We start from the raw sequence: 20,311 nt of genomic DNA on the forward strand, positions 1-20,311 counted from the left end.
TTAGCACCCATAAGAACTAAAGATAAAAATGTGTCTGCACATCCCCATGTTTATTGGTCCCTCTGACACATAGACTGAGACAGAGGGGATTTTATTGTCAGAAGAAATTACTGTACACACAGAGAGACTGGGTTTTTAAACTCAGGCACCCCAAGATGAGAGCCATGATCTGCAGGTAGCATGCCTGCAGATAATTCCAATGTCTTCCTTGTTGTTGGTCCTGCATTTCCCATTTTTTCCTGGTGAAGGGGAATGTGCCAAGGCTGATGCTATGACCTGTGTGTTGTGTGCTGAGAGGGCAGCTTGTGAAACCTGCTGCCTCCTCCTGACCTGCTGGGCAGAGTCTGTCCATCCTCAGGGCACAGGTGCCTGTGGCTCCAGACTTGCTGGCAGTGCCAGGCGTCCTGGCACTCACAGGGTGCTCCTGGCTCTGCCCAAGGCAGCACAACAACTTATGTCATCGCTCCTGGCTGCTGTTCAGGAAAGATCTCTAGGAAAGGGCTTACATCCCTCTGAAAAGAGATTCAAACACACGCTCAGGGGCCTCCTGGAGCAAAGCTATCTATGCACATGATAAGGAGAGGAGGTGGCACAACTCACCTGGAAAAGAACAGGCAGCATTCCCACAATCTGCCCTCTTGTCCTTGCCAGGCCAACATCATGGTGCCCCAGATCCACAGATTCAGCCCCCAGGCTTGAAGAGAGGCCGTTCCTGGGACAAATTCTCGTGACCTTTCCAAAGCTCTCCCCAGGGTAGAGATGCCAGGCTTGAAAAAAGTCATTTGCCGAATGATTTCTTAATGTTTGTGTCTGCAGGGGAAGTTCCTCGTGCTTTTAATTTATTGCAGAAGAAAAGTGGAAATAGGGAAGGCTTTATGATTTTTAAATGTTCTAACATTTATTTTGGTGTTTCAGTTTTTATTACAATTATGCTTGTGACAAAGGAAATTTCTCAAGACCAAGAGCTAATGTTTGCTCTCAGCCACTAATGCATTTTCAATTAATGTCAGAATATGCTAAAACTATACTTTTGCTGCCTCAGTAGGGAGGAAAAGCCTCTGGCACATGAGTGTGCAACACTGTCAGTCCCATTATGTATCAACAGTGCTCAAACACACCTTCCTTTAACTATCCTTTTGCCTTTACTAGGACATCATTGTCTTCTGTGGAATTTCTCTTGAGCTGGATTTCTCTCCACAGACTTCATGGTGAACATTGTGCAAAAGGCACTTAGCTCTCTTCAGGCTGGTGTGTTAGAGGAAATCTGTTGTTTTCACTCTGTTCTGATCAAAAATGCTGGATATGCATCTCTCGAAACACTTATTTTCCTTTCCTGCAACCACACCTGTTAGTGCCAGATTCCCTGTTGGAGCAATCAGAGTGGTTCCAGTGATGTGCAAAGTGGTGTCTTCACAGAATCACAGAGCAGTTTGGGTTGGAAGGGACCTTAGAGATCAAACCTCCTTCCCACTAGATCAGATTGCCCACAGCTCCATCCGACATGGCCCCATCCAAGCCATCAGCTGGTCTGGATCTCATTTCAAGGCTGTGTTCTTCCATGAGACATCTGAATCTCAAATAAAATGTTTAATATAGTCTCTTAACTCCTGATCCCTGGATTTCCTACCTCAGTGTGGTTAATAGCTTACATCCACTTCTGGCATTCTGTGGTATTTATTATAGCTGTGGAAGTCACGCCAGCCAGTGAATTTGGTCACGTTATGACACTTCCTTGACCTCTGCATCTGCACAAGCAAAGCAAACAAAATGATTGCTTAGTTGCTGTTCTTCTACCTTTTTGTGTTTCAAGTAGAAAACCTTGCAGCAATCTCAGATCTCAAAAGATAAGGACCAACAGAGGAAAGGTGCTTCTCTGTGCTCCGAAACTTTGCCTGTAAAACGCTTCCCCAGCCAACACCTGTTACTTAAATCCTTATGTTGTCCATCCCAAGAACAGCTCCCTGGCTCCTGAGATGTGCAGCTGGGCCGTGGTTGGCTCCCATGGTGGCTGAGGGCAGGCAGCCCCAGTGCTGGTGGAGGAGGGATGTGCTGGCCCCCAGCAGATGTGCTTTGATCCGGCCGATGCCCGCCCCTCCATCTGTGGATGTGGGGCTCTGTCAGACCTGGCCCCACTACAGACACTGTAACAGAGGGAAAGGAAACCCAGGAGTAAACAGCTTCCTCGTGCTGCTCCAGGATCACCTAAAATATCCTGACCCCTAATATTACAAGTTAAGATGTGATTGTAAGAAATACAAGGAACACATGTGGTGCTCTCAGAGGTGCAGGAGGCAGCCACCACATCTTGAGCAAGCAGGGTAGAGCTCAGTGTCTGTACATGGTGTGTGGATTCACAGTGAATTCACTCCCACACGCTGGGAGGGAGCCTGGGATGTGCACTTTGATCTGATCCTCTCTGGTGCTGCAGTGCATGTCCAGACACACTGCACTTGCAGAGGGCTTTTCCCAGGCTGGAGGATTGGGATAGATGGTAGGAGGCAATAACACTAAAAGCCTTGCATGAGTCCCATCATATAGAAAAGGAACATAGGGACTAAGAGGGGGATTAAAACAGTGGGAGGATGGAACAGCCAGGATAAGGAAAATCAGGATGGGGAAAATGTATTTCATCCTGGCAGTAAAACAGATGGAATAATGTAAAAATGTAAGAAAGGCTACAGTGCAGCACTGAGTGTTTAACTGGGAGCCTGTGGTCACCTGCAGCCAACACCATGTCTAAGAACCACAGACCTGACTGCAGGAGCAAAGTGTGTGTGCCCTCAGTTTACTTCCCAAGTTATGGGCAGGGCTTTTTTAAACTGATTTATTTTAAAACCCTACATCCTTTAAACCGTTGTGTTCTTCTGCTACTTAAAAATATCTTGGGCAATTCATTCACCAGCATACCCAAAGGGAAGATTTGCAGATGGGATGAGCTGCCCAGCTGGCACCTACCCCCCTGCAGGGCAGCACGGGCTGCCCAGGCTTTGTTCCCTGTGTTTGGCTGCAGAGGAAGGGAGCTGTGGGGCTCAGGGACAGCAGCATTAGTCACCTCCATACCAAGGCCCTTGGAGCTGTTTGCTGTTTGTAAAATGTTGTGATGAGTGTTGGTTTCTACTGGTGACATAAATCAACCTCGCTGCCTTGGCACGTCTTCTCCAGAACAAAGAATTCCCAGAAAAAGGGAACCCCACTGCTGGGTTGTATAATACAAATGTGGGATCCTGTTGGCCAAATGGTATTTCCAATACTGAATTTTTTTTTCTGCAACCAGGATGCAACCAGGATTCTAATGAAAACAACACATGGAAGACCTCAGGATAAGCCCCAGTGTCTGCTGAAGAGTGCATTGCTCTGGTCTGAGTCCTAAAGCAAACACAGACGCATTTAAAACAATCATCAAAGGAAAACATGAGGCAAGAAGGAAAGTCCAAATGTGCCTGCAGATTAATGACTGCCTTGTCCAGGCTGTGGGGTTAAATTCCAGGCTTTCCATATGAAGAAGCCACACGTAGCAATAGGAATGGGAGTGTGTCCAGAGCTGGGCAATGGGAAAGGGGCTGGAGCACAAGTGTGATGAGGAGCAGCTGAGGGAACAGGGGGGGTTCAACCCTGGACAAAAGGAGGCTCAGGGGGGACCCTTCTGGTCTCTACAACTCCTTGACAGGAGGTTGTAGCCAGGTAGGGATTGGGTTCTTCTCCCATAAATGAGAGATAGGACAAGATAAAATGGACTTAAGTTGCACCAGGGGACATTTAGATTGGGTATGAGGGAAAATTTCTTCTTGGAAAGAGTGGTCAAGCATTGGAAAACACTGACCAGGGAAGTGGTAGAATCACTGTCCATGGAAGTGTTCAGAAACTATGTAAAAATGGCTCTTGGGGACAAGGTTTAGGGGTGGCCTTGGCAGTGCTGGGTTAATGGTTGGACACATGATATTAGAGGGCTTTTCCAACCTTTAAGGTTCTGTGATTCTGTAAGCTGAACATATGAGTGGCCATGGAGGGAGTGTTGGGTGTCACTTTCCCAGCTGAGATCAGAGGAGCTGCTGCTCCCTGTGGCTGGGGAGAGCTTCTCCCCATCCCTGTTTTGTTGGCTGATGAACCACAGGGAATTGCCTGAACCTTCAAACCCCAGAGCCCTCCTGCATCTTGGTGCATTGAACAACTCCTAGCAGAGAGGTGAATTGTGAGCACAACTAAAATGAGGTAAAAACAAAGCCTCCATTCCTCAATCCAGAGCTCTCTGTCCAGGGGTATTCAAGGAGTACCTGTTTCTCCCACTGTAAAGGCTGAGGCAGCCCTGGGATAAGGTCTCCACTAATACCATTAAAATATTTTGACAGACTTTTAAGCAAAATTTCTTCAGGGAAAAATCCTTTCTTTCAGGTTAGATCACACAAGTGACAAACATTTTTTTCTCAGCTATAAAGCTGAATATTTCCCGTAGTTTTTTGACTGATTGCAGGTGATAGAATACAAATATCCAGAAATATGTCTGGGAGAGCTGATTAGAAAAGAACCATGATTTTGGTGGTGGAGGGGAGTGTAATACACTCAATGGAGAAACCAATGACTGAGCAGAAGAATACCTCAGGAAGAAAGTTTAAAAGCAAGTCCTTAATGTGGCAGAAACCTTCCAGCCCAGTTTCACACTGGTCAGTGTGCTGGTGGAGCATCTACCCCTGCCTGCTCCAGCAACATCCTCCCACATTGCTAACATGGGATTAATTATATCTTTTGAGTCTTAATTCCTGCATTTTTTCAGAGGGAAGAGTTAAAGAACTACAGGCATCAGGAAGTCATTTGTTTGGGAGGTGGGGTTTGGGGTTTTTAATGCCTGAAACTATCTCCAGCAATGTATGAAGTACATTTCCATTGACATTGGCCATTCAGTACATTCTTATGAGATTTCATCCTGCCTTATGATGTTTCCCGGTTTGCTCCCTGGAAAACTGTATTTTTGGGCACATTGTAGCAATACCCAAGGATTCAGAATGTGGATTTCAACATCCCCCAGTTGGAAGAACCTTGGAGTGACAGCAGAGCTGTTTTCCAGTTCACACAGTAAGCAGCACTGCTATCCTCCAGGCAACACCTCCCTGCATCCATCCTTGTTCTGACTCAGTGTGCAGAGCAGAACAGACTTTCATGAATTCTGATTTCTCTGAGTGCATTTTCAACTTGTTCCTGTTTCCCTTGAAACCCAAAATAAAATAAAAGTACTCAAAAGAAAATAAAAATGCAAGTTATTTTACTATAATTCCCTGAGGCACCAACCTTTGGAGACATGTCTGAGATGGGATGAAGAAGCAATCCAAGGATCAGGAGTCAATGCCATGAAATTCAGTATTTCTTGGGAACAAGCCTGAAAAAAACGTAGAGCTGAGCACTGAGTTTGGCACATTGGAATTTATCAGGGTACAGTCACTGCCACCTGGGGCAGACCCTGGTGTGGATATACCAGGCAGGACCGGGGCTCTGTGGGTTTAGGAATGAGGTGCAGCATCCTCCATCCACCAGAAAGTGACAAAAAGTTGTACCTTTTTCAAATCTCTCAGAAGAGACATTTGTTCCTCTGATATCTCAATTTATGAGAGTCAGGCATTCAAATCCTGAGGATTTTCTAATGCCCCACAATGTGTGTGTGTACTTTCTGACCAGGCTTTGACTATCTGAAATGAGCAAATATTAAAGAGCAGGAAAGTGGATTGAATAGAGACATCCTAGCCTCATCAAAATCCTTCCTGTGCCTCTTCTATCCATGAGCTTTAGCACCATATAGCTACTCTTTTATTTAAAAAAAAATCTGTCCCCATATTTAGGTTCCTCCCTTCCTGTGAATCATACTCAGATGATTTTTGAGGACCTTTCGTTCTCTCTCTGCCTTACATGTTAATCCAAATCTCCTTTCCTAATTGAAGTTTTATTCTACAAGAGTCTTTAACATTCACTTCTAAGTGGCAAAATCAAATCCAGCTCCTCTTGATAAGAAAAACTCATTCCTCGTTGATTGATAAGTTTAATTAAATACTAATATTTTCTTTTAATTGCTAGATTATTACCAAGACAGCATCTTCAGGGATTATTAGGGATGCACAGTGAAATGGCACCTGAAAGCTGAACTGAAAAACTATTTCAGGTTTGCTGCTTTCCCTTTCCCAGAATGGACTTTATCTGCTTAATGCTATCTGGAGGAGCAGGGTATGGGCAGGGTCTGAGCCCTCATCACATGGGACCTTTCTGTGCTTGACTGTGCTTGGGAAAAACCTCAGACCTCATCAAGCCCAACTGTTCCCCCACCAGTGCCCCATGTCCCCATGTCCCCACACCCCACCTGCACACATGGATGTTTACATGGCCTCTGCAGGATTCCCCTTTCTCTGCTCCCTTCAGCTGCAGCCCCACTGAGCTGGCTGGGCCTTGGAGTATTTTCAATTTGCTGAGATACAAGATGTGAGCAGCCAAGCTGTGCCAAGCTGTGCTCTAGATATATCTCTGTTTGTACTGAAAACTGCAGTTAATAACCAAGAGATGGCAGGATGGAAACTGCACTATGAAAAGCATCCCATCCACATTCCTGGGGCTTCTCCAGATTACAGTGACCTGCACTGTTGCAACACAGTGTTCCTCTGGAGAAAGTAGAAAAACCTGGTTGTGGGTCTATTGCAGCAATGTGTGTGCCAATAACCATTATCTTCCTAAAACCATTGAATTTCCAGAGAAAAACAGGGTGGTTGTCACAGACCAGGGATTCTCTAATTAATTCCAACTTCATTTGCCATGAATCACTGCTTATTTCAGTTACAGTCTGCAACTGAAACATGTACATATGTGAAACCTTATTTTCAAGGATTTATTCTTGGCACTGCTTTTAATGAATTGTTGGTGAACAGTCAGCAACTACAACTGTCTTTTTCTTTTTTTTTTTTTTCCAGGTAGTAACATTTATTTAGTTAAATTGTTAATACAGAAAATAACCTAACCATAATAAAAGAGACTAATAGTTTTTTCTTTCAACAATTGACTAAGACCTTCCTTTTTTGTACCAATCTTATTTGTGGGATATGAGTCAGACATTGTTTTTTTTATGAAAAATAGAGGAGCAGAGCTGATTCACATCAAAGGTATCATGGTAATGATCTTGGTGACAGGACAAAGCCCCGAGAGCCAGGTCAGATAAACTTCCCTAGCAAGACCTTCCACTGTCCTCCATAAACCAGATAATCTGTGCTCAGATGGAAAAGCTACTGAATAACTCTTTCAAAGAGCAATTTCAACTCAAGGCTCCCTATCTTGGCAGAGATGTTGTCGTGATGCCAAATTATTCATGACAGCCTATTAAGATGTCAAAGCTGGAAGTTCTCTTTAATTTGTTTATGCATTTTAGGAAACTGTTTATGGTTTCCCATCTGTTAAAGAAATACCATTTAATATGTATTAACAGGGCTGTAATTTTCATATGGTCTGTACCGTGCCTTTGATGATAGGGATGAATGAGATACATTGAGGGGATTCTGATCACTGATCAAAGAGATGGAGGGCCCTTGATACCTTTCCCAGGCTTCTTTCTGACAAGACAATTAAAACATCAAGCCACAAGTTCACTAGAGTAGGACCATTCATTTCCAATCACTAAAAGCAAAAAATCTTGGCTGTCTGCCTGGTCCAACGCAATATGGACTGGCAGAGAAAATGTCCAAAAGTACCATTCCCTTAAGCATACCTTTGAGATCTACTTCATTTTTTATGCATTTCTTTGAAGGACAACTTAACCAGAGATTTTCAGTTATGATTCTCACTAGCACCTCCACCAAATTTGCATCAACATTAGTATGTAACTGGGATTAGGTAATGGTTTAATTTTCCTTGATTTTCACAAATGAACTCAATGCTGGCAAACAATTCAGATACTCAAATATTGCAAAACAAAGTGGTCTCCTACACTCCTTCTGAAATCCTAACGTGGCCACAGCCTTGGGCAGTTCCTCCTCGTTAATGTTACCCACAGTTCAATCCATGCTTTGCCAAGCAAACACTGTGGGTCAGCAGTGCTCATGAGAGTATGAAGTCACAATAGCATAAGATAAAATCAAAATCACTGGCCATCAATAATTTCTACCAAGGGCAGCCTTGACACGTGCAGTGCAATGTGAGGGATTCCAGCTATAACATTCCCATTAAACTGAACAAAAAACATGGTATTGATTCATCACATACATCAGAGGCTTTCTGTTGGTCCAGAGACTCAAAATTCAGCTTTTTTAAGCAATTCAGCAACTTAAGTAATATATTTTATGATTTATATTCCTTATCCCATATTTCCATTCACATGCTCCTGTTTTTCTGCTTCACACACACTCTAGGTTGAGCTGTTGAGTATTTTGGAGTATGAACATATGTGACATGCTAATGGGGGTGATCTTCATACAACCAAGCTGCTCTTCCTCTTTTCAACAGATTTGATTACTCCTTCTCCAGTATTTAAAACGTCCTTTTCATTGCCAAGAAGATATTAGCTTCAGCATCTCAAGAAACTTTTTCTCACCCGAGTTTGCCTGTTTCACTGGTTCCTCAGCTGGTACCCGGGGTGGAAGGTCCCAGAGGATCACACTGGCTCATGGGCATCCCCCTCCCTCACCAGGGAGCCAACCTCACCTTGCAGCCTCCAGGGGAAGGAATGTGTCCATGTGGATGGGAAGAGGATTATCCCCCCTGAGTGGAGCAAACCCTGAGCTCTTGCTCAGTGCTGAGAGCAGCGAGTGTGTGGGAGTGGAATCTGATCTGCTAATTAGTGTCAATTGTTTCGTTTCCAGCATCCTGTTATTTTACCTGCGTGGTGATTTACTGATGTTAAAGATTTGGGTTGGCAGGTGGAATCTTCCTTGTTGCTGGTAACTGCCAGAAAAGCAGGTGCCTTGTTTCTGGTTTTAAGGGCTTTTTGTTTTTCTTTCCATGGATACTCTTTTCCTTTTGAATATACTTTCCTCTCCTTGTGGCTTTTTTCTTTGCAATTCCTATCTTTTCCCTTTTTTTTATCCTAATCTCTGACTTTGGGATGTTTCCATATTTGACTGTCACTGGTATTCAAACAACTTCCTAATTTCTAGGATTTCCTTTCTTCTGCAAATCACCTTTTAAAACCCAGAAATCCCTTGGTTTTTCCCCTTTCATTTTCACTGTTTCATCTATGAGAAGCACCATTCATTCCAGAGAGCATTTAAGACTAATTTCAATTTCTGCATGAAAAAAATCCCAACATTTTTCCAAGGCTGGAGGAGGATTTTTGCCAGAGGGAATATTGTTCTCTCTAGTAACAAGGTGACATGGTGCCAGTTCGGTCTAATTTCATGTGGGGCCAGGAAGGATTCATTGAAAGGGCTGCAATATTCATTCAGCATTTCTTTCAGAGTGTGTCCTAAATAAACTGAGAGCTGCGTGATGTCCACAGAGCTGTTTCCTTCCTCCCAGGGGTATGGGAGGACTGTGCTTATTCTCACAGGTAGCAACAAAAGAGACCATCTGCTTAGCTGTTTTATAATCAGCTTATTTATCTGCATGTGGGCACTGCAGGAGGCTTCAAACCTGCCCCCTGAGGCCGGTGGCTGGAGGGAAGCCACGATGGCTGCACGGTTTTTGGGGCAGGGACCAGGCACCTGGTGGGCTCTGTGCAGGTTCAGGGTTCCTCTCAGTTCTGTGTTTCTGTGATTCTGTGGGTCCCCCTGAGTGTGCCCCCCTGAGTGTGCCCCCCTGAGCAGCCCCTTTGGCTGCTCTCCAAGCTGATGTTGCTTACACATACCTTTATGTGCAAAAGTGCAGCTGGAAGCCAAAAGGGCAACAGGTGTGGGGCAAGAGATCAGCCAGGGGGGCATTGCCCAGGGCAGAGATGGGGGCAATGGGTTCTCTTGGCAATTTGCTGCCTTCACAGGTGGAGGGAGCCCAGCAGTGACAGCAGCTGCAATAATCAGAGTAAATCACATCTTGCCACTTGCCCACATGACATTTTTCCCCCTGTACATGAGAACAGAAATGAATTTTCTGGTTGTGTTTGAAGGTGATGATTTCAAAGATTTTACAGGAGGATTAGTTACACATTTCAGCTTTCAATGCTGGAAAAGAAAATTATATGGAAAAGAGAACTTCAGTCCTTTTTGTGAGATTTTGAAGAAGTCTGTGGAGAGCATAAGTCAGAGCAGAAATGGACCCCATGTACATCGGATTGGTGATATCCTTAAATGAGCAGTTCCACTTTGAAGTGCGGTGAGAAAATAGAGATTTTTATCTGAATGAAGCAGGAAGATAATTGCACTCAGAAGCTTTAATCAGCATGCTTCGGATTTAAGCAGATGGATACACAGGGCAAATCTGTGAAGGATGAATTATTTATTTTGAGCACACTAAAACTTTGTCTCTTAAAGGTCATCAAACTTTCAACAGAGTTGACAAAGTCTGCTGCATTTGTGAATGAGATTAATTTTCTCATTAGTGAGAGGCAACATTTTCTTTTGAACTTGATATGCCTGGTAGGGGAAAAAAAAAACTCACAGAACAAAATCATTTATGGAAAAGTACAGCTGAAGAGCATCTGTTTGTCTTACAGCAGTGGTTCTGCCCAATTGCTCAAAAAAAATTAAACTGGAAACCTTGGAGCAGAATAATATGTTCTGTCCAGCAGGCACAAATATTTGTTATATCTATCATTCTTAATAGGATTATAAAATTAAAAGCCACCCCAATCAAGCAGCATTTATCAATTAGTTCAATGTCCCTGTAGTGGCTAAGGGATTTTAGTGTCAAAGGCAATAAAAGAGCCATTTACACCTTGTATCAGAAATTAGCAGTGAATAAAGAAGAAATGCCATTGCTCATAATTGACTCAAATGAGACTGCTGGCATGGGTGAGCCTAAATGCATGCAAAAAGAGTTAAAATGATTTATGATACTTTGCATTTAAATCAGACATGGGTCAAAACTGGGCTCCCAGCTTGAATTTATCCATCTGGATCCTGATCAGTGGGGCCAGATTTTTATTTCTGAGGTCATGTTGCATTTCAGACAATATAAGATGTTTGCCTGCAGAGGCCTGGGACCATGGTCGTGCTGCTGGTCCTCCCAGTTGGAATTTCCATGGGAATTCCATACAAATGAACTCGATGTGTGCCCATGTGCCAAAGGGGTTTATAGGCAAAGGCAACTTAGACTATTCCTGGCCACCACAGGGAATCAATGGAAGAACTGAAGAGAGGAACTGCATTATTAATGGAGATAAATGATAAGATGAAGGCTCATGCACAATTAAAATACCATGTTGTCCAGTGAAGGAGGACTCCAGTGGGCACACTGTAATATGGGACCACAAACAGGAACATTGGGCAGCTGAATGTATGTGAATTAATATGTGAATATTAAAACTCATGTGGGATAGAAGAAAAGCACCTGAGAGCCCAGCAATTACTCAGATGCCACACTGAGTTAATGACACAGACCTGAGCTGATTTTCACTCTTGGAGTGGGGCCAGGATAAAATTAATGTTTATTTTTGTGACTTTAATAAGAGCACAGAGACTTCATTGTGCTCAGCAAACACGAACATTTTAACAAACAATATCTTTTTTTTTTAATTGCACAGACCTCAGCCTTACTACTTTGGAGCATGGCATACACATGTTTCAGTATAAGCTCCTCTCTACTCAGCAAAGTATTTCAAGATGCACAAAAGTCCCTTTTTTAATCAAGGAGTAAAATAAAAAGCCTCAGCAATGAGCCAGCTTGCCTTTCATAAATAACTGCATTGTAATAGTTTCTTGAATATAACTGCACAAAAAAAATGCTGCAGCAATTTCAAAAACCTGTATCCAACCTAAGTGCTGCCATACAGTCATCTTTGTCTGAAACCTGGCCTCCTAAGAGGAATAGTTCACAGAAGTTTTTGGATTTTGACTTAAATGAAAAGCCCTTGGGCACTTTATTTGCAACAATATGGTTTAGACGGGGAAAACCTCATCTAAGAACAGCAGCAGCCTGAGCAGCCCAGAGCCAGGCCAGGGCAGGCTGGTGTCAGCCCAGCTGGTGTGATGCAGCTCAGGGAGTTGCACACAGCCTCAAAATGACAAAGTCAGGAGAGCTGAACCATCATTTCCAATGGAAAACTGGTCTGAAAGCTGGATTCTGAGCACCCTCCAACCTGCAGGGCATTGGGTGAGGATCTCCCTTACCTCTTACCTGTCCCATGTCTAACCACATTTATTTTCAGCACAAACCTAGCACAGAAATCCTCAAATTCAACTGTGAGATGCTGTGCATCTACCAGGACCACAGCAGTAATTAAAATAGGGGAAGGTCTGCCCTCTATCCCAGCATGGTGGTTTTTGCATGGTGAGGGCAGAGCAAAGTGAGGCTGTGCTCTGTGCAGGGGTTTTCTTTCTCAGGAGAAGATTATAGCCAAACTACCCTGGGAAGAAAAGAACCTTTGAACAACGTACTCGATAAAATTCTAAATTTAAATTTGAACACGCGCACAAATCATTTCTGGATGTTTATTTCATTTCACATCCGGGAAATCACCCTTCCTTTGGTTAGAATTATTACCTTTTAATGGATACCAGAAGATTTGCTCACTGACATAATTTTTCCCAGGATTTTTCTTCCTTTGTGTGTCCACAGTGTTTCCCTGTTTTGCTCTTCCCAGGAACATGCCCTGTATTCAGTGGGACAACTTGGTGGTTTCTGCAGCTCCTGAAATTTCCAGCCAGGTTGGAGTGGGCAACTTAGGTGGGGACTTTAGATGGGAGATTAGAACTAAAATAGCATGAAAAACAAAGGAGTAAGAGCTAAATGGTTGATATTATTAGCAACTTCTTTGCTGTAAGGCACTTCACAGAACAGAGAGTGACTTCATGATTTCTTGGCAGTTTGGAGGTGCCACATTTGGGATGTCTGGTGGTCCTTGCTTAGAAAGAAAAGACAAACTGGTGTGGAAATCAGTGGACTGTGATGACATACAACTCATGATTTCTGATTGTGTTTCTTGCAGAAGGAAATGTGGCATGTTCCTGGTGTGGGCGTGGAGATCCCCCACGTTGGAGAGGACTTTCATCCCTGGGCAGGGGCTGGGAGCAGGGTGCAGTAACACAGTCCCTACACCAACAGGGGGCTGAGCTTGGAAGCCACACTGACTTAATTTATTGCATGGAGGAGGGTCTGGAAAGTGGAAAATTACCCAAGACTGAACAAAGAGGCTCGTCTGTAACCATGGGGACACACAGAGGGGCTGAGCACCACCCAGGACGACTCAGGCAGGAGGATGAACACCGAGAGGAGCTGCTGTGGGAGGGGGAGCTGGCTGTGCTCTCACTGGGGACTCAGCATGGTTACAACATGATGAGCTAGGCAGGGACAGAAACTTCCAGCTCTTCTACAGAGAAATTATAAGATGTAGAATAAATGTCTTGGACAACCCTGGATGGGTTTGATCCCTATGACTACAATGAGTGCATCAGTAGTGCCATATTTAGGCACCGTAAGGTTGCCCAAATTTGTCTCAATCTCACAAATGAGAGCTGTGGGGAGCAAAAAACAACCAAGAGAAGCAGAGGCAGATATGGGAAGCCTGGTGTAAGAGCCAGGACTTCTTGTCTCTTCTCATTTAAATGAAGTAATTAACTCTCCTAAATCCCATCCTCACCTGTCTCATGGGACATTTAGTCTTTAACGAATAATCTAATACCTTAACCCTTATCTTGGTGCCCTGGTCAACCCCAACATTGTCACAGGATATCATTGGATTGCTGGAAATATTTGTTACTGGTAAATCAGACTTGGGTTTACCTAAGAGTTAGTAAACTTCACTTACCACCAGTTTATCATCTGTCTGACACAGTATTTTTTTTAATGAAGAAATTACTTTTAAATCACATTTTGGTCAAGGCTGTCATTGCTTAAGAGAGGCAGCTTACAAACATATTGCAGTTACAAACACTTGAAAAGCTGGCAGCAGAAGATTAACACTCTATAGATGAGTAAATATTTGGGAACCTGTAAAAATAGTAGGAAATGAGGAATCGTGAAGACATGCCCTAGTAGAATCCAGAAATTTGTTCATAATCTCCTTTCATCCATTTCAGTAAACCCTCACCATGTCATGAACCCTTCTGCACTTGCACAGAGCCCCACTGTGGAGGGAGAAATTAATTTATATGGAATAGGAACCAATTCCCAGCCCTGCTTTGAAGTCAGCCGCTCTCAGTACAGCCACAGGAGCAGCTTCCATGGCCAACACCCCTGCAAGCCATTAGAGCACTCGGGATCTGGAGATAATCTTCACTGCCCAGACCCACTCCTGGCTTCAGGAAGACTGTGCAAACATCATCTGTTTGATTTTATCTGCTCGTTTTCACTTAAGGGGTGCTAGAAAAGAGGACACCAAAAAAAGCCTTTCAAAACAAGAACAGCAGCCAAGTTTCTATGTAATGTAAATCTGATTTTCTGTAGCTAAACTATAGGAGAAAGACGAATTCTTTGCATGAATGAGCTTTATTTACACAGGCAAATTGTGATAGGACAAGGGGTGAACAGTTTTAAACCAAAAGGGGAGATTTAGATTAGATGTTAGGAGGAAATTCTTCCCTCTGAGGGTGGAGAGGCTCTGGCCCAGGTTAGTCAGACTGGCTGTGGCTGCCCCATCCCTGAAACTGTCCAAGGTTGGATGGGGCTTGGGGCGTGGTTTTGGGGAAGGTGTTCCTGCAGTGCTGGGTGTAGGGGAGAGGCAGTGCTGTTCCTGCAGCTCCATTTCTACGGGATGCACCCCAAAAGCCAACAAGGAAAACTGAAGGAAGGGAGGACACTGCAGCCTGCCCATATCCAAGGGATCTGTGAAACGTGTGGAGCTCAAGCACAGGAGCCCCTGCCAGGACTGTGATGTTTCCTAAATGACCAGGGTTAATTGGCTTAATCCATAATCCACAACACAGCTCCCTTGTCCCATCTATGAGGCACCAGGATCTCCCCACGGCGCCACGGAGCCGGCAGCCCCGGCTGTCAGAGGAGGCGCATTGGCAGAAGGACCAGATTTGAAACATATTTCCTGGAAAATGATGATTCCCAAATGGTCTCAAAAGCCTGGAGAAGCTCCCACTCCCACCTCCCATGTTCTGACCGTGGTCTCTGGCTTCAGCATGGGCAGCACGAGCTGCTGAGCTCCAGAAGCTCTTTGCAGGAGCAGGATGAGCCCGGGGGGGCTGGGGGCAGATCCAAGAGGGGACAGGGGACAGAGCAGAGGGACCACACAGCAGAGAAGCCCATGTTTACAGCACAGCTGCTGAGACTCCTCCTCACTGCAAAGGTGACAGGGAGGAATCCACAGCTGACACATCTTTCTGCTGGAGCATTCCATGCCTTTTCTCATGCACTGTGACTAATTAGAATAACTTAAAAAAAAACATCAAAAACAACACAGGTTTTTCCAGAAGATGTTAGACCTAAAACAAAAACAACAAAAAAAAAAAGGCAGGCTACCAGGGGACAAATCACATGATTGACCAGTAAAAAATGGTAAACAGCTGTGTCTTAACATCTGTACTGTGGAGTCAGACTCTGCAAAAGGGAGTAAATGACCAGAATAGAAATTGCCAGTAGCTCCTCTAGTCAAGCCTAGGACATGCTTCAGGGAAGGAAGAAGCCCAGAGTCAGGCAGGCTCCTGTCCTCTCACAGGACAGAGAGTGGCTCAGATTGGGATTGATCAAAGTGAAATTTGTACCATTTTGTCTAGAAAGGTTGAGTCCAAATTCAGAGGTTCAAGCTCTCTTTGTTCCATGACCCCTCTGCTGATGCCTCCTGGATGGACCATCCTGGTGGGGACATGGAGTTTTGACCTGCCACCAAAGCCATGTAATGTGCCTGTAATGTTTTTATCTTAAATTACAGAAATGAAAACTGGCATTGGTTTGCTTCTTGCATTTGCCCCGTAGGCAAGATGGAAAGGAGTCCAACAACAAGCACTTTAAGTAATCCCAGAAGATGTTCCTTACTCATTGGAAGCTTCATTGCTTCAATTGGATCCTGGTCAATCACAGTTTTTAATTTCTCAGTCTGGAGTAATGAGATTACAGTAGATCCTGTGTTCTCAAACCCTTTTGGTTGTACAGTGGAAGTCTAGTCTTGCTTAGCCTCATGGCATCAAATCAAAAGACAACCAACTTCTTAATTTACATTCACAGTTATTAAGCTCATCTTATGACAGTTAGGGCAAGACTCCTCAATTTCTAATATTTATGATTTGTTTTGCTACCAGGACAAAAGAGAAGTTCATGGATCACTGGCTCCTGCTGCCTTGATTTATAGACTAAGGCAAACACATATTTGCAGAACACATGTGACTAAATCAATCCACAGGGCTATCTTGCCCTCAAAAGGCTTCTTAATGCTGCCATGAGTGCCTGGATTTTTAAAAAACCAATTGCAATTCCCTCATGCCGAGGCTGCAGCCTGGGTGAAGCTGTGCAGGGTGCAGCAGCATCGCTCCTGCGCAGTCGGGATCCCAGGGATGCAGGGAGCTCCTCGGTCACAGCTCTGAGCTCTGCCAACACCTCTTAAAAGAAGATATTTTTAAGCATCCAAAAGAGGTGAAGGCATATTTACTCCCCACACCCTTCTTTTTCTAATTACAAAACTAATTAATGCCCTGTCTGTTGAAACAATGAAATGAATTTGCTGGAAATTGCACTTTAGGCCTGTTTGAGGTGAGATGAATTAATTAAAACACCAAGTGGATTCAAACAACAGACATATACAGAGTTCAAACCAAAGTGATCTGAAAAAGCCAGTAAATAGCTTCTCTTTAGCAGTGGGAAGGTTTTCCCTCAGACTTCTAAAACAGTTCTCAAAAATAGATTAATATGTTTAAATAACATATTAACAACATATTCACCTGGCAGTATTTCTAAAAATAAGTATTGGTATTTCCAAAATTTCCTATGTATTTTTTTCAGCCTTTTCTAGAAGAAATAGTTTAAGTGTTTAAGTAATATAAATAAATTCTTCTTTTTCCTTCCCTTTGCAAATGGAAAAAAAAAAAGCATAATAATTTGAAATGTCTGGAAACAATATTTTCAGTAATGTTTTAGATTTTTCAGTTAAAAGAAGAAGTTGCTATATCTTCACTCTGACTCTCTAGAGAATGTACTTTGATGTAATAGTTTTTAAAAGTGGCTAAAGAACAGGCTACTGAGTTTGCCTCAAAATCTCAGGTTGCATAAATCAGAGAAGACCCATAAAAGGCACTTGGTGATTTACACAAGCTGTGGATCTGTCCCATTTTTGCTATAAATATGTGCACCAGAATGTCACTTCCACTTCCACATGCTAATGGCAGTGTCATATTAATGCTGTGAAATCACACTTGTGAGACACAGATTTAAATGTTATTTGGTTGGAAGGATTTTGGAACAGAGCACATACATTTTGAAGCCCTTTTTTTCTGCTGAAGGATAAGGAAAATGGACAGCCCTTTACACTTTCATTTGTGACTCCTCTGTCAATGGTGATTGGCTGTGGCTTATCACAAAATACAGCTGGCAACTTCCCAAACCCCAGTGAAACCAACAGAGAAAATCACCATCAGCATTCTGGGACTAGAATGAGTTTTGGTAATGAATATTTTAAGCTCCTTTTGCAGCTCTCATTCCCAGGGCAGAAATGGATTTAAAAGACAAGCTGGGGATCCTGATGGACTCTAACTTGAGCTGTCGTACTCAGCAAAACCATCTAATTACATGAGTTCTGAAGTCCTGCAAAACCTGCTGTTTCTGTGTGTTGAGCTTTGGAGTTAAGACAAGTCTCTTCTTTAGATCATCTCTCACTTTGCATTTTGTCTGAAGTGCTTTTTGTTGTTCTACAATTTGATGTATTTAATTAATTAATCCACTTAAGTGCTGTCAGCTTCATGTCAGATGGAACTCTGCTGATGGGAGAAGTGGCTGTTGCTCTGTCCATGAGCAGTGGATGAGGCTGCCTGGGTATCTGAATATTGACTGTTTTTGATTATTCCCCTGATCCACTGAGAGGTAGGAGAGCCTTGTGCAGACCTTGGAGATGGCCTCTCCCCTCCCACAGCATTGCTGATGACTTGGTAAACCTGCACTGTCCCCAGAGGGGAGACTGTATCTGATATCTCACAGGCTTTGGCTTCAGTCTCCAATTTTATCAACTGTTATGCCATTTGACATCATTGTAATTAAGTTCCTTCCTTTTTTTTCCCCACATTGTGGGCTTGAAATTAGGCACCTAAATTGATATATGGGCTTTTAATGGCCTGATTTTCAGAGATCTAAGTACTGCAATCTCCATTACTTTTCACTTCAGCACCTTAAAAATCAGTGGCCAAAGCTCCTTACTCAGTGATTCTCTTATTTAAGAGTGAAAGAAATTGAGAAAATAAATATCTGTCTACTTGCATAACAAAAAACAGTTAACTGGTTACTTCAACGTATCTGCGCTGATCCTCTCATTTTGCACCCATATCCCACATTTACCACATTTGCATGGATTTTTTCCATGCTCTGCACAGCTCCCAGGCCCAGAGGCTGCTTGCTGCAGGTAGGAAAGAGCTCTCAGGCTCATGAACCTGCATGCCCCAGTCCCCCTGATAACCCAGAGCTGCTGCTCTGTCACAGCACGTCACCGCAAAATAGCGACGGAACGAATGGCAGTGGGCGAGGTGTTTATGTCTTCTGAGCCTCAAACAAGACCATAAAAAGAAAATTAACTCAAAATAGAGCTTGAGATGCTCCTCCTGCAGAGATGGGAGGTGTTCCTCCCTGCAATGTGGGAATCATCCAAATGTGAGGAGGAGGCCCAAATCTTTGAGGTTGGGACTAATCTCATGTTTCAGCTCTGTAATCTAGGACCGTTAAATATTTATGCTGTTAGAAAAAACACAAAGAAAATTAATACCTGTTCAAATGAAAGGATCAGGATAGGATGGAGGCTAAAAGCAAAAGAGAACAAAATGATCAAGCTGGATTTTCTTTCTCTTTTTATTCTCAGTTCTCCTTCTGCTAATGTGTTATTTCACCCTCAATACCTCCGACAATACCAGCTGCTTTGATCCCTGAAGTTTATTTGCTCCCTAAGTCAGCAAGTCTGCCATGGCTTAAATAAACTCAGAAAGGTTCAAAGCCCAACAAGAGAAAGAAAATAAACTTTTAAAAGACATGAAGTCAGAAAAACATGTGTTCCTTAATGACTTTCCTGGAGGCATTATCTCTTCTTCCCCCACACTCCTCCTCCTCACCTACCTTCCTTCTGGCTTGAATTAGACCGTAGGATCTTCTGGAAGTGAGCACATCCTTCCTGTGCAATGGGCCATGATCTTCACTGAAGCCCCTGGTAATACTGGGACTCGTCTTCCATCTGTTTTCAAGGGTACTTTTTTGGTACCTTGGGAAGAAAGCAAAAAAGACCAGTTTACACGTGATGTATTAATTCCCATCTCCACACTGCTCATTTCTTGTCTCCAGACACTCCTTTCAAAACACAACAGGAATTTTCCATGCATGCCAGCGTAGTGGAGAGGCTGTGGACAATCAGAACAAGCCCAAACAAGTCATGGAAATGCAGGAACTGCTTCTATTCACAGTGTAATTGATTACCTGTTGCGTTCTGCTGGTGGCAGGACCAGGTCTGTCGCAGCCTGAGAGGACCGAGGAGGTGCTGTGTGAGGAGCATATCACACACATTACCGAGTGTCCTGAAGCTGCAGATGTAAAAAACAGCTGAGGGTAGGTGTGGGGAAGGAGGAACAAATGCACCAGAGATTAATTGGTTTTCTTTGAACATAACAAGGGTTTTTGTCTGTGACAGCAGTGAGATTAAGGCCATGTTTTACCTTGAGTTATGGCCCCTCTTCACCCTCTCTTTGGATAGTGATGCAAATATTGCACTTCCATATATTGCAGACTTCTGCCCTTCTCCAGGCTCCCTCAGAAGCTGAATGCTAAGGGCATAACCAGACAGCTTTGCCAGGCTCCCAGAACTTCATATGCCTCAAGTGAGGCCAGACACTCTTAAAACACAAGTTCTCCAACACTGCCAAACTTTGTCATCCTGCAAAATGCCCAGGGAGGGTTAATGCTGTGAGAAAGTTGGGACTGTAACTTTCCCACTAAATGGAAGAAAAAAAAGAGTTGAACATTATGTTTGCTGCCAGTACTCAAGCCTGGCTTAAGATGCTCTCCACTTTATCTCCTACCCTGCACTCAGTAGCAGAGGGACGGGCCAGGCTGGACTGGTGGCACCACAATCCAGGCACAGTGC

General features: G+C 43.6%; 1 long non-coding RNA gene across 1 annotated transcript; it reads right to left on the reverse strand.

The window, feature by feature from the left end:
• Positions 1-883: 883 nt before the first annotated feature.
• LOC107210589 lies at positions 884-19,753 on the reverse strand. The gene is made up of 4 exons (XR_001523960.2): positions 19,648-19,753; positions 19,294-19,435; positions 5,281-5,368; positions 884-1,745 (listed from the first exon to the last, which is right to left on the reverse strand). It is a non-coding gene; the product is annotated as an uncharacterized LOC107210589 (long non-coding RNA).
• Between the last annotated feature and the right edge of the window lie 558 nt (positions 19,754-20,311).

The sequence above is a fragment of the Parus major genome, chromosome 13 (genome assembly GCF_001522545.3).
Source record: "Parus major isolate Abel chromosome 13, Parus_major1.1, whole genome shotgun sequence".
NCBI classification, from domain to species: Eukaryota; Metazoa; Chordata; class Aves; order Passeriformes; family Paridae; genus Parus; species Parus major.